At 46.5% G+C, this 12,412-nt stretch overlaps 1 long non-coding RNA gene across 1 annotated transcript; it reads right to left on the reverse strand.

Annotated features, from left to right (window-relative positions):
• Nucleotides 1-5,803: 5,803 nt before the first annotated feature.
• On the reverse strand, nt 5,804-6,235 carry LOC132471608 (uncharacterized). Its single transcript, XR_009528877.1, has 2 exons — nt 6,162-6,235; nt 5,804-6,083 (listed from the first exon to the last, which is right to left on the reverse strand). It is a non-coding gene; the product is annotated as an uncharacterized LOC132471608 (long non-coding RNA).
• Nucleotides 6,236-12,412: the final 6,177 nt, after the last annotated feature.

A 12,412-nucleotide genomic window follows, 5' to 3' on the forward strand; every position in this document is an offset into this window, starting at 1 on the left:
AGCGTATATCGTGAATCCAGCGCAGCCATCTGTCCCTAACTCTGTCCCTAACACTGAACCCCGACGCCTTAAAGGACAAGGAACCCTCCCACCGTGGGGAGGAAGGAACCCTCGATGGAACACGCTAGGTGCATCCAAACGTGCAACAGATGGTGAGAAGGTCACGTTGCGTGAGTGTGGAGGAGATGAATCCACAGGCCAAAGTCCTGTTGTGTGAGTGTGGAGTAGATGAATCCACAGGCCAAGGTCACGTTGTGTGAGTGAAGGAGATGAATCCACAGGCCAGCGATGAGTGGCGGTTGTTGATCACTGAAATGTGGACAGAGGAAAACAGCATATTGTTCAGTTGACTGTCTAGATAGTGTCACATTATCAAAAGGTTATTACACCTGTAGTCAATGAACACGATATCCATGTCATCTTCAGCAGTGGGCTACTGACCTAAGGGACTCCAGCTGGTCAGAGATACAGGCTTGACGCAGCTCAGGTGTGTGTCCCAGACTGGACGCAGCATTTCAACTGCACCTTACAAAGACGGATGATATGAATACAAAAGGACACAAAGATTCAGTTATCTGGCAGACCGTCCGAGCCAAAGAGTCTTGTGCCGTGTTCCAATACCCGTACTTCCATGAGTATACTTAAAGGAAGTACACTATCTGCACTATCCGTACTCACTTGAGTACGCTAATTTTTTAGATGCGAGTGCTGTTCCAAATCGAGTACTCTGTGGTGCACTTACCGGAAATGACGATCACGACTGCCGCCGTGGCTCCTCCCCCGCAATAAACATCCCGCTTTGAACGGTGAACTCTTTACGCCTAGCAGCTATAAAAAGCTATAAAAACTATAAAAACTACAAAATGACTATTAATGCAGGCTATGTGGAAAATGCGCCGACTTTGGCTCCGCCTCTTCCGCTACGTAGCTAAGATGGCTGCCGTTGAGTACGGGGAGTGTCCTTCGATCCACACTTCAGGACTAGCCCGTTTTGAGTACGGCATCCGGGTCCTTGAAGTATACTTCTTTTCGCCGGATCTGAATTGGAACGTACTGTGTACTCAAATTTTGGCTAGTAAGTGTGGACAGTACGGGTATTGGAACACGGCACCAGTGAATTCAGAAGTGCGCCATGCCATGTAGTCTGAGAACTCAGGGGTGGAACCCAGCACCATTTGATGGAGAGCCCAACACCCCATCCTACCCCGTTTAGAGTTCCATCAGCAACAGACTCACCTTCCAGATGCATGGCTCCTTCAGCTCTCTCCTCAGTGGATATCCCCTTGGAGTCGGGTGTCACTCGCCCCACCCTGACGTCCTTCACCAGGCAGGTCCTCCATCACCTCCCTATGCCCCGCCTTCCTGTTTGGGGACAAACGGGGCCGTTTGGCCTCAATGTCTGGGCACAATCAAAGTGGTAGTTTGATGGTCTGACATCAGTGGTAGTTTGCTATAATGTCTGGTAGTAAACTGTTGTTTCCCAGTACAAGTCATGTTTAGTTCATGCAAACATACCAGTACTACTTGTTGGCAGGCAGACTCATGGTTCTCCAGGTGCACGGCTCCTCCATCAGCTCTCCTCAGGCAAGGACTCCTGGTCTGTGTAAACAGTGGTGGTAGTTGAGCAATTGGGGGGGGGGGGGGTATTCTTGTGACGCCCAGTTTAAACCAAAGCCCTGGCTGGAGTGTTAATGAGGGCATTGAATATGATTTGTTTTATTCTTTCCAACTTGCATAGAAACTAAAGCAAATGCAAAGCAGCTATAGTTTGTAATCTTTTAAGTCAGAACACTGAAATATTCTAGTTGATGAAAATGCTGTTCAGTTCCATAAATAATTTAATCCCTTAGTTCTGATGGTCACATGACTGAACACAATGATGACCCACAGCTGTCCTTTACCTCCCAGAGACCTCTGCAGTCGCATCGTAACGATCGTAGATCCGAGCGGATCCTGGTGGGTCAGCGATACAATCAGGATATGAAAAAAAATAACATTCTCACACCTCAGTAGACAGTTTTTCTTCATTTTAAAAGGGGACATTATACCACCAGGTGTGAGTGTGATTAGCCTTACAAGCCGTTTCCAAAATCTGACACATATTACATCACTACTGGGCGTGTACACCTAGATCTGTGCTGGATAGATGAGCAACGTTTACTTCGGTCCACTGGGTAGGCTGGTAGAATGATCTGTACAGCACAGATCTAGGTGGACACGCCCACTAGTGATGTCATATGGGGCAGATTTTCAAAACCGCTTGTTAGGCTAATCACACTCACACCTGGTGGTATAATACGTCCCCTTTACAGAATAACAACTTTCAGAACTCATGTGAGAAATCAGACGCTGCAGCCTCACATGGAGAGCAAAATTGTGAGTGAATAAATCCTGTTCACTCACAGCTCCATTAACCCAGCGACTTTTTTCTCAAAATCATTCTGATCAAAACGATGGCTGAAGAGACCGATGTAGGGCTGGTGGAGTGGCTAGTCTAGCAGCCTACTCCTTCACATTGAGGTGGCAGTGTAAGGTATAATCACCTCAGGGTCGGCTGTCCTTGCCCCCCCACGAGGGACGTCCTTCACCAGCAGGTCCTCAGCACGGCTCCATCACCACCCCTCCATCACAGAGTCCTGGTCTGGAGCAAAAAGCAGGGAATTTGCCTCATGTCCACCATGTTCAGTTCATGCAAACCAGTGCAAACCAGTACCACCTGTTGGCAGGTAGATTCATGGTCGTCCTCCAGATGCAGTTCCTCCATCAGCCAAGGGCATTGGGTCTGTAACAAACAGGGGTGGTAGTTGAGTAGTGGGTGGGATTATTCTTTGGACGCCTCTTTTAAACCATTCTGAACCAAAGTACTGGCTTTTGGTGTAAAATGTAGAGGAATAGAAGACACTGCAAGTTAAAAAAATAAATAAGAACCATGCACACTTGAAAATGTGTTATGCAGGAGAATGGTAGAACATTCTGTGAATTCAACAGCACACATTTGAAATTTGACTGTTAACATTATTCAAAACAGTCTTCTGCCTCAGCTGAAACTCAATATTTAAAACAAACGATAAAACTTGTAGAATTCTTGTACCAGTAGCGTAGACTCTAGCCTTCACATTGAGGGGTTAGAGTCTCAATAAAACTTCACCGATGGCTCCATTAAGCCAAGGACGGTTTTCTCTAAATCTGCCATATTAGATGACGGCTGAAGTAACCGATTTTAGAACAGAAACTGTTCAGTAGCAGTGAGAGTGATAATCAATCTAGAGACTGGCTGCATTCACCCCGACATCATTCTTAAGGCAGGGCCTCCGTCCACCATGGCTCCGTCGGCTCTCGTCCACCATGGCTCCGTCGGCTCTCCTCAATCAGTCCTCCTCCTCCACCAACGCGTCCTGACCTAACATCAAACGGCAGTAGTTGGGTCCAAAATCAGCCATATTAGATGACGGCTGAAGTAACCGATTTTAGAACAGAAACCGTTCAGTAGCAGTGAGAGTGATAATCAAACTAGAGACTGGCTGCATTCACCCCGACATCATTCTTAAGGCAGGACCTCCACCACGGCTCCTCCATCGGCTCTCGTCCACCATGGCGCCGTCGGCTCTCGTCCACCATGGCGCCGTCGGCTCTCATCCACCATGGCGCCGTCGGCTCTCGTCCAACATGGCTCCGTCGGCTCTCGTCCAACATGGCTCCGTCGGCTCTCGTCCAACATGGCTCCGTCGGCTCTCCTCCATCAGTCCTCCTCCTCCACCAACGCGTCCTGACCTAACATCAAACGGCAGTAGTTGGGTCCAAAATCTGGTTACAATGCCGGGGAGGTCAAACCTGCACAACCTTGCATTTGTAAAGGGGAAAAAATATCTAACTTCCTCAAGTTTACAAGTTGACTCGTTGAGAAATGTATGAACTACTACTGTCAGAATGAAAATCTGAGAAAGATAATAAAAAATAGTCAACCTCTGCAATTAGTTTCAGAGCGGCTTGGTGATGGTTACCCTGGTCCACCCTGCTGCCCCATTACTGGTCCAGGTAGTGGGGTTACCCTCTGGTACTGAACCATCATAATCAAGCACATGAACATCCAATATACATCCTTTTAACACAAAAATCAACATTGATCGAAAGCCACTTACACCGATAGAGCCTGGTTCAACAGCTCGGCCACATCTACTCCCACCGACCACGCTGCAGAGATCACTGAGAAGATCATAATGTTATAAAAGATGGGTAAATACTGTGGGAATCAATGTGAGAAATCAGACGCTGCAGCCTCACATGGAGAGCAAAATTGTGAGTGAATAAATCCTGTTCACTCACAGCTCCCTAAACCCAGCGACTTTTTTCTCAAAATCATTCTGATCAAAACGATGGCTGAAGAGACCGATGTAGGGCTGGTGGAGTGGCTAGTCTAGCAGCCTACTCCTTCACATTGAGGTGGCAGTGTAAGGTATAATCACCTCAGGGTCGGCTGTCCTTGCCCCCCCACGAGGGACGTCCTTCACCAGCAGGTCCTCAGCACGGCTCCATCACCACCCCTCACAGAGTCCTGGTCTGGGGCAAACAGCAGGGAATTTGCCTCATGTCCACCATGTTCAGTTCATGCAAACCAGTGCAAACCAGTACCACCTGTTGGCAGGTAGATTCATGGTCGTCCTCCAGGTGCAGTTCCTCCATCAGCCAAGGCCATCGGGTCTGTAACAAACAGGGGTGGTAGTTGAGCAGTGGGTGGGATTATTCTCTGGACGCCTCTTTTAAACCATTCTGAACCAAAGTACTGGCTTTTGGTGTAAAATGTAGAGGAATAGAAGACACTGCAAGTTAAAAAAATAAATAAGAACCATGCACACACTTGAAAATGTGTTATGCAGGAGAATGGTAGAACATTCTGTGAATTCAACAGCACACATTTGAAATTTGACTGTTAACATTATTCAAACAGTCTTCTGCCTCAGCTGAAACTCAATATTTAAAACAAACGATAAAACTTGTAGAATTCTTGTACCAGTAGCGTAGACTCCAGCCTTCACATTGAGGGGTTAGAGTCTCAATAAAACTTCACTGATGGCTCCATTAAGCCAAGGACGGTTTTCTCTAAATCTGCCATATTAGATGACGGCTGAAGTAACCGATTTTAGAACAGAAACCGTTCAGTAGCAGTGAGAGTGATAATAAATTTAGAGATTGGCTGCATTCACCCCGACATCATTCTTAAGGCAGGACCTCCACCACGGCTCCTCCGTCGGCTCTCGTCCACCATGGCTCCTCCGTCGGCTCTCGACCACCATGGCTCCGTCGGCTCTCGTCCACCATGGCGCTGTCGGCTCTCGTCCACCATGGCGCTGTCGGCTCTCGTCCACCATGGCTCCATTGGATCTCCTCCATCAGCCCTCCTCCTCAACCAACGCGTCCTGACCTAACATGAAACGGCAGTAGTTGGGTCCAAAATCTGGTAACAAAGCCGGGGCGGTCAAACCTGCACACCCTTGCTTTTGTAAAAGGGAAAAAATATCTAACTTCAAGTTTACAAGTTGACTCGTTGAGAAATGTATAAACTACTACTGTCAGAATGAAAATCTGAGAAAGATAATAAAAAATAATCAGCCTCAACAATTAGTTTCAGAGCGGCTTGGAGATGGTACCCTGGTCCACCCTGCTGCCCCATTACTGGTCCAGGTAGTGGGGTTACCCTCTGGTCCCCAGCCTCAGGTCCAACCAGCTGTGTTGTACAATATTTAACTAAACCTTGGGAGACGACGTGCCATTTCTAAACTGCTGTAAATTAGCTTTATTAATCAACTACATTTACATTGAGGGCATTTAGCAGATGCTTTTAACCAAAGCGATGAGTACATTTTTCAGAAAGAGAAGCAATAAACTAGACACAGGTTGGACGTCTTCAGGAAGCGGACTCCCAAACACTAAATCAAGGTACTGAACCATCATAATCAAGCACATTAACATCCAATATTCATCCTTTTAACGCAAAAATCAACATTGATCGAAAGCCACTTACACCGATAGAGCCTGGTTCAACTGCTCGGCCACATCTCCTCCCACCGACCACGCTGCAGAGATCACTGAGAAGATCATAATGTTATAAAAGATTGGTAAATACTGTGGGAATCAATGTGAAAGCTTCAATATCAAACACTCACATGTGCGGTTGGATTGACATCTTCTGCATCATACAGGATCAGGACTGCAATGCCTGGAGTTTCCCCCCGTCTGTTAGCACAACATTCATCCATTTAAAAACACCACGACGTGCTTTACATCACTGCCTCACCAATAATAAACTGAACATCAATATAAGAGTTCTTGGTCACCACGTATCTTAGTTGCCTTGTGCTTAGTTTGATTTATTCAAAAGTCAAAGGTTTATGGTAGCATTTGCGCAACAATTAACTTTACTTTTCTAAACAGCTATACCATTTGATAATACGTGAATAAGCACGGAATTTAACCCTTCCTTTTGTTTCTGAAGTCTAGCAGAAACTATATTGAGCAGATCACAGCCCAGATTTAGAACACTAGCAATATCAATAGTAATTTAGATAGTAAAATGATACTTAGCCACATTCAGCTGCTGGGTTGTTGAAGAACTAAAAAGCCGTAGTATGGAAATGCCGTCGTCTCCATCTTTTACGCGACCCGATAAATGTATGCGCAGAAAATCGAGAGTTGATTGTAGAGCGCAGTTATCAAAGTAGTTTGCGGTATTTTGTGGGATAATTAAAAATATATATATTTTAAGAGTGCCCTTCCTAATTTCTAGTGCATAAGGATTTACCAATAATCGCAGATGGTTACCTATAGAAATGGGGCACTGCCAGATTACCTTAATTGGGTACGCTCATTAGTTATGAGGTTTACGCAAATGCCAATATTGATCGTACTGCCAGACGCCATAATAAGGTGTGGATGACGTAACGCAATTGCCAATCCTGTTCGTACTGCCAGTTATCCTCCACCACACAGTACTGCAGCATTAGAGCTTCACAGACTGCACAAAACTAACTACCAACCTCTACAGAAACCCCAAGCCCCGTCATACTGGAATCGTAACGTTCCAGTACGAACCATCCCTAAGTAACGTAACCAGCACCTCACCTTGAGCTGAACGACGATGAAGATCTTGTGGTCGTCTCATTGCAAAATACAGCCAACAGACTTACCTTGAGGCGATCTGGTAGTTTGTTGCTGTTGGTTTATGTACAAAACATTTTGACTAAACATTTCAGTTACCCCATTTAACTAATTATCTACCAATTAACAATGCTTGCCAGTGTACAAAAAAAGCTAACTAATCTGTCTTTTGGCTACTTCCTCGCTTCACATCGCATGAGCATTGTCATATTGATCCGGGTGTGGTCTGAGTGGCCAGAGATGCATGTTAGGATACTGTGCTGTCTGAAGTCTACTGTTCTGTAGACGTGCCCCCCTCCGGAGAAAGTGTTCAAAAGGGCTGTTGCATCAGTTACATGACCTGGAACATCCGTCAAGACTGTGACAGGGACTCCCCAAGGAGAGACGCCATGGGTAGGATGCGAGGGCTCTTTCTCAGCGACTAGAATACACCACAGCGCCTACGGGAGGGAACCATTGCACACATTTCAATATTCCTCTTCATAGATCTTGAAGCCCCAGCGAGGATTTCTTTTCCTCCTCAGCTGAAGAAGAGCTTGGTTACAGCATGAAGAGAACCCTAGTTGGGATGTTACCAAGATGGTTTCTGATTCAAAAGGGGGACCCAACTCCCAGGTCCAGCTAGCATCGACAAATGCATTGCAATTCAGCCCAAGAAAAACTTGCATCCCAGCACAGGAGTCCAGAAGATACAATCCACAGGGCCTGCCAGCCAACTATCATGTCGGGGCTAGAAAGGGCAGCCACGTCGCAGTCTTTCAAGCTTGAAGGACCATTTCCTAAAATGTTGTGATGTATAATAAGTGCGTATCCCCATGTCATCACGCTCACACATGGTATGCCTCGTCACCCTGATCACGCCCGGATGAAGAACCCCAGGCCAGGTAGAACCCCGACTACATGAACAACCGAACCAGGTAGAACCCTGACCACATGAACAACCAGGCCAGGTAGAACCCTGACCACATGAACAACCAGGCCAGGTAGAACCCTGACCACATGAACAACCAGGCCAGGCAGAACCCTGACCACATGAACAACCAGGCCAGGCAGAACCCTGACCACATGAAGAACCAGGCCAGGTAGAACCCTGACCACATGAACCAGGCCAGGTAGAACCCTGACCACATGAACCAGGCCAGGTAGAACCCTGACCACATGAACAACCAGGCCAGGTAGAACCCTGACCACGTGAAGAACCAGGCCAGGTAGAACCCTGACCACATGAACAACCAGGCCAGGCAGAACCCTGACCGCATGAACAACCAGGCCAGGTAGAACCCTGACCACATGAAGAACCAGGCCAGGCAGAACCCTGACCACATGAACAACCAGGCCAGGCAGAACCCTGACCACATGAACAACCAGGCCAGGCAGAACCCTGACCGCATGAACAACCAGGCCAGGCAGAACCCTGACCGCATGAACAACCAGGCGAGGCAGAACCCTCGCCATGCCCACCTGAAGAGCCACAGGCAGTCCAGTTGTTTTCCTTCAGACTCAAACTCTTCCGCTTTGATGAGCCTGAGAACAGGGACGGGATTTGATGGAAGTGGTGAGAAGGTAATCTGATTAGGTCACCCCAGTGGTGGGATGGTAGGTATCGGACATCCCAGTAGCTGGTAGGTTTCAGACATCCCAGTAGCTGGTAGGTTTCAGACATCCCAGTAGCTGGTAGGTTTCAGACATCCCAGTAGCTGGTAGGTTTCAGACATCCCAGTAGCTGGTAGGTTTCAGACATCCCAGTAGCTGGTAGGTTTCAGACATCCCAGTAGCTGGTAGGTTTCAGACATCCCAGTAGCTGGTAGGTTTCAGACATCCCAGTAGCTGGTAGGTTTCAGACATCCCAGTAGCTGGTAGGTTTCAGACATCCCAGTAGTTGGTAGGTTTCAGACATCCCAGTAGTTGGTAGGTTTCAGACATCCCAGTAGTTGGTAGGTATCGGACGTCCCAGTAGTTGGTAGGTATCGGACGTCCCAGTAGTTGGTAGGTATCGGACGTCCCAGTAGTTGGTAGGTAGGTCATGAACGGACCAGACCTTGAACAGAGCAGGGATTGGTTGGTAGGTCTTTACAGTAGGATTCTCCTCATCCCATATGAACAGCAGGCCGATGAGCCCTCTGCTGGCTCAGATGCAAGCCTTTCTCAGGCTGAACTGCAGAGTAATGGAGGAGGCCAGCTGGTCCTGGAAGTTCGGTCCTCTTAAATCAGAACCTATCGCGGTAAGATCCCACCAAGGACCCTTTTCGTGACTGCAGCTGTGCTCTACTCCAGCTGCGGAGGTAGAGAAACCGTAGCTACGGCTTCAAGATGTATGGTGGGCAACGTTGAAAGGTGCTCCATGGTTCTCTAGCGAAGGACCGAGGTGGTGTTCTAGTCGTTGAGGAAGAGCCCTCACATCTCATCCCCGGGCGTTTCTCCTTTAGGTGAGAGCCTGTCACCATCTTGAATGACATCCCAGTTCATGTAAATGACTTCACAACCACCTCTTAAGACACATGCCTTCACCTGAAGGGGGCAAGACTACAGAGCTGGAGGCTTCAGACAGCGCAGAACCCTAGCATGCATCTCTGATCACTCAATCTGAACCCTCATCAGTACGGTAACTCATGTGACGTGATGCAAAGTTCAGGAAGTAGTGGCGAAGCATGTCGAAAGAAAATTTAGACAAAACCTTGGAGTATGTTTTGGCTGCACTCTGAAACCCTATGTTACTATTCTCACAATTCACTTGGAACCTATACTACAACCCTTCAAACACAGCATTGACACATGTTCAAACTAAACAGGTAATTAGCCCAAGTACCAACAAAAAACATTTAAATCATTCACCTTTCCACCTCAGCCAACGAGGAGGCCAAAACAATGCCCCAGCATAAAGAGGAAATATAAGGACTTACAGTTCGCAGTTTCTTCTTCATGGTTCAGTTTTGATACTCACAGAATCACTTTCTCCTCCTTGACCTGTGAAGTAACGGAACGAGCAGATTCGTTTTAGTGCTCAAACCACACCACTGAGGCAAAGTTGATTCAAGCTAACTTAATTTGAATTAATCATGCATTCCTTTCCCCAAATATTGGCACCAATCTTCTCCAAACGACAGTCCTTTAACCTGTAGAAACTTCATTAAAACTTGATACTAATCTTTTTTTTTTACTTTATTTTGGCAGTTGTGTATAGTTTAGCTGCATCTAGACTAATATACTTTAAAGAAATATATCAAATTCTTAAGGGTTTTAACTTTTAATTTGTTGTTTTTAAAAGGCAAAAATCCACCTAATAAAATGATCAAGGGCTTAATAAAAAACATGATTTGGCAAACGCATCAGACTATAGACGTCTTAAATCAGCCCACACAACTAGCACATTGAATCCACATTTAGGCTGCGTCCCATTTCTACCCCTTACCCCTCCCCCTTACCCCTCCCCCTTGGTTTGAAGGGGTAAGGGTGTCCCAATTCTCATTTGGGTTAAGGGGTAGGGCGAAGACAAAAGGCTACGTAGCCCTTGAAACGAAGCTATCCAAGGACCACACTTTAAAGGGAGGGCTTCGAGGAAAATCCGGCCGAAAATGCATTTTTACTAGTTGTTATCGTTCGGACTCAATTTCAGGGCGACCAGGGACAATGAGTTCCTAAAATCGAAAATCGAAAAGCCAGAAAACAGTGGGAGTGAGTCTTACGTTGTTCAATCTTTTCATTCTTGCGTCTGTTTTCTACTTTGGTATTTCTGTGTTGAGCTCAATAGCCCACTGAATGTCTGTCGTTATACTGTACGTTGGCTGTGATGTAGGCTTTTTCTGGAAGAAATGGGGGTGGAGGGGAAAGTGACCAGGCAACAGGCTTCTAAGAGGTGGGAGAACCTTAAAAAGAAGTACAAGGTATGTGTCTAGTTTGAAATAAACAATTACCAATTGCCTAATGAATGTATCAACCAAACGAGACCATTGTTTTTGTTGTAATTGAGTATTTGCTGTGTGTGTGTGTGTGTGTGTGTGTGTGTGTGTGTTCAGGATTTGAGGACTCCCAAAACTCGGGTCGGGGACTGAAAGTGGGGAGGTGACTGTGGCGACGTGGCAGTATTATGACTTGATGCACGAGGTTCTTGGTGCCCGGCCAGCAATTGACCCCACCAGTCCTTGTGTCATCTATTCAAGACCCCATGGTCATCCTCATGGTGAGGGTGATGTGGTTTCATGAATTTCACTAACTGCTATTCAAACATGTTTCATGAGATATTAGCTGAACATTTCTAAAGAAAATGACTTCTAACAACTGACTTGCATTGTTTCTTTAGGAGATGGTGGAGCGCTACACCCAAGGTTGACCTCCACCTTGTCTTCATCTTCCCGAAGGCCCGCTCTATCACAGAACGGTAATTAAAGCGCTGCTGCACCCGCCCAATCACCGGCTCTTTATAGGGAGTCAACAGACATACGGGCGTCTGGAGGCAGGGGTACCCACCATCACCTAGGAGCATGAACCAGGCGGTGGATACCTGGCAGTCAAATAAAAAGAACTGTTTTTCATTACCCTCGTCCTTTATGTTTCTTGGACGGAATGCAACTGATAATTTCGTTGCTCTGTAACATGTGCAATGACAACAAATAAAATCCTATCCTATCCTATGGCAATGTTTTGATATGTTGAGGGGAGTGTCTTATGTCTGCATTTATTTGAAAGAGCATATGCACAGAAAAGCAGACGGATGGAGTTACAATGGAGATCCTGCGAGTTTTTAAAGCCATGTGACGCGTCACATCACATAGGGAAGTTAACGCCAGCATTTCTGACGTTTTTATCCACTAATTCATTATGTTATGTGAGGCAACGCAACGTATGCTTGATCTGAAACATGCCTACTCGTGGCCTCTGTTGACATAGCAGTCAGCTGTCCGCAGTCAGCGACGATGAAGCCACGTAATGGAGGGGCGTCCCATTTCTTAGGGGAACGTTTTTACCCCTCTGTATTGAGGGGCAAGGGGAAGGGGTGAGGGGTAAGGGGAAGGGGTAAGGGCTAGAAATGGGATTGGGCCTTAACCACACCACCTGAATAAATAAATGGCCTATAACCACGCAAAAACACTACAAATGATGTCCAATTACATCAAGAACCAACATTAAACATCAAGTAAGCCTAGTAGGAAAATAAACGTTCTACTCACAGCAGGTCCAGATGTGGTGGTCCGTATTACTTCGAAAAGCGTTCGTTACAAGAACTGTCATTTGTCACACAAAACCGGGAAACTCCAACCAAGTT

Source organism: Gadus macrocephalus, chromosome 14 (genome assembly GCF_031168955.1).
Source record: "Gadus macrocephalus chromosome 14, ASM3116895v1".
In the NCBI taxonomy this organism is placed as follows: Eukaryota; Metazoa; Chordata; class Actinopteri; order Gadiformes; family Gadidae; genus Gadus; species Gadus macrocephalus.